This window comes from Pinus tabuliformis, chromosome 5_1 (assembly GCF_031772625.1).
Source record: "Pinus tabuliformis cultivar Carrire ecotype Pingquan chromosome 5_1, CPIR1, whole genome shotgun sequence".
Lineage (NCBI taxonomy): Eukaryota > Viridiplantae > Streptophyta > Pinopsida > Pinales > Pinaceae > Pinus > Pinus tabuliformis.
The window spans coordinates 648239105-648242184 of NC_142305.1; positions in this window are offsets into that span (position 1 = coordinate 648239105).

A 3080-nucleotide genomic window follows, 5' to 3' on the forward strand; every position below is an offset into this window, starting at 1 on the left:
AAATTTTCGGCATTTCTCTGCGGGGGACTATGTGACTGGGCATTTGGCCATGAAAACCATGACTGCATCTAAAAAGGTCAACTGGCGATATTTTGGAAAATTTTGTCATAGTTGACCTTGTTTGACTTTTCTTCAAAACAGAGTTTTGAAGAAGAGTCGATGTCTCTTCAGGTGATGATGAAGCTTTCTGAACCATAGCTGTATGAGGTCTCGCTCTGGCCTGCATGGCTTGTTCTGGGCATGTTTTTCAAAGACCACATTGATGATTTCCTAGACCCAGCAATAAAAAGGACTTTGTCCTGTAATATGACCAGACCTTGACTATCATGAACTTCAATGATTATGGACCAAGACCTAAGCCAGCAGGGGCCAGAGATGAGGGAAAATGACTAGCATGACTATCTCCGTCAGATCATGACATGTCCCTAGTGAAATGCAACTGAGTGGATGGAGTGGGACACCTAAAATTGAAATGCACAAAGAGCTTTGATCTCTGACGGAGGGCTGACCAGACCGACTCTAACATTGGCTCCAATGGGGGATGGTAGCTCCTAGGAGGTGCCAAGAACAGCAGATCTCTGGAGGAGCTAGACAGTGCCTTTTGTCCATTGGGCTATGGAGTCATCATTTTGATAAACAGCACAAGACTCTGACTTATTTATACAACTGGAATAACCAAGAAATTGACTCAAACTTGACAATTGGAATAACTCAAAAACTGACTTTACATACTGAAACCAAACTGAAATAAAAATGGTATTTACAATGACAGTGGAAGCAGCGTTAATAGATCAACAATGATACCGCTTGAGCAGCCGACCATTGATCGGCCCTCCAGGACAGTCTTCCCCGTTCATTTCCTTCAGAAGAAAGGCATTTTGACCTCTATATGCTGCGATTTTGAAAGGACCTTTCCACAGATTTTCGAACTTTCCGTGCTTGCCTTTTTCTTCATTCCTTGCATCCCACTTCAGCACCACATCATCCAACTGAAATTTATCCGCTTTTGCTTTTCTGTCATAGATTTTCTTTATCTTCTCCTGTAACTTGGATGTGTTTTTGAAAACTTCTTCTCTTGTTTGCTGCAAGTGGATCATTTGATTCAGCCTTCTCTGCATGGGATCTTCTTCGCTGCCGACCTCCTGAAGAAGTCTGACCACCGGGGCAACAAGAGAAGTGGGAAATACTGCATCCACTCCATAAACTAGCTCAAATGGTGACATACCAATAGACTTTTTTTGACTGATTCGATCTGCCCAAAGTGCATGGACCAGCCTCTTGTTCCAGCTCTTCTTATTTATTTACAGCAGCTTCTTGATGATGTTGACCAAAGATTTATTCGAAGATTCCGCCAATCCATTGCCTTGTGGATGATAGGCAATTGAATGACCCAAAATTATATTATATTTATGACAAAATTCTACCATCCTTTTCGATTTGAAAGCTGCTGCATTATCAATGATTAATTTGTTTGGACAACCAAAGCGAGACAAGATGTTATTTTCGAGGAATGAAATAATTACCGTGTCCGTCGCTTGTCTGGTAGGTGCTGCCTCAATCCATTTTGTGAAATAGTCCATCGCTGTAAGGATCCACCTATGCTGTCCGGAAGAGGCGGGATGAATTTCCCCAATGAAATCCAACCCCCACTGCTGGAATGGAGCGCTCACTTCGATAGGCTTAAGTGGCAAAGGCTGTAATTTCTGTTTCCCTTCGAAAATTTGACACTTATGACAGCGCTTTACCATCTTATGCACATCAGCAAACAAAGTAGGCCAGTAGTACCCCGCTCTCAAAATTTTGTTCGTGGTCGATTTCCAAAAAATATGTCCACCACACTCTCCTCTGTGGAAATCCTCCATGACTTTCTTTGCCTCCTCTTCCACCAGACAGTTTAACAAAATGCCATCGGGATCTTTCCAATACAGTGCAGAATTCAAGATACAAAACTTGGCAGCCTTCAATTTGAGTGTTCTCGCTTTGTTTCTAGCCATGCCAGGCGGTGGTGATAGATTTTTCAGCACATATATTATATCAAAATACCATGGGGACAAAGAAAACATTTTAGATACCTGAATTGAAGTTCCTTCATCATTCTCATCGGACATGGCAGTGATCAGATTTATGTCCAATGCATGCAAATTTGATTCAACCATTAGCTTCGCCAACCCCTGTCCTTTGACCAGCTTTGTAGGCTTTATCTCCACATCGTATTCTAGCAAGGCTGCGATCCATTTGCCTCTTCTCCCTTCCGGATCGGTCTGCACTAAAACATCTTTCACAGCAGTATTAGGAACATAGGCCAGAATGTGAGAATGTAGGATATACACCCGGAAATCCTTCAGTGCCTTCACCAATGCCAGGGCTTGCTTCTCAATGATGTTGTACTTCAAAGCTGCATCCCTTATAGCCCTGCTGAAGAATGCAATGGGTCTTTCATGATCATCCCTCTTCTGCAATAGTACTGCTGCCATAGTGTGCTTAGAAGCAAATGAAAACAATATGAAATCTTGAGTGTAATCCGGGTTGACTAGAACTGGAGCTGAAGAAAGGGCCAATTTGACCAAGTTGAAAGATTTTACCGCCTCATCCGTCCATTTCACCTGGCTGTCCTTCTTAAGCATGTTGGTCATTTCTTTCAAGTGTTCCACAAGATTAGGCACAAAGCAACGCAGAAAATTCATCTTACCATTGAATGACTGTATCTCCTTTTTGTTCCTCGGCAGATCGATTTGCTGAATTGCTTGCACACGTGCTGGGTCTATGCGGATGCCATCTTTTGAAATGATATGCCCAAGTAATTTTCCTTCCTCCATGGTGAACAAGCTCTTCTTAGGATTCAACGATAGACCATATTTCCTGCATTTTTGAAAGACAATTTTTAGGTGATGCATGTGTTCTTCATCAAATTTTGAAAACACCGTCAAGTCATCCAAGTACACCACCAAAAACACATCCTTCTCATTCACAAAGGCCAAGTCCATTGCCCATTGAAATGTGGCACCTGCAGTCTTCAAACCGAAGGGCATTTTGGCATAGTGAAAGGTTCCCCATGGAGTGGTGAATGCTGTCTTGTCCCT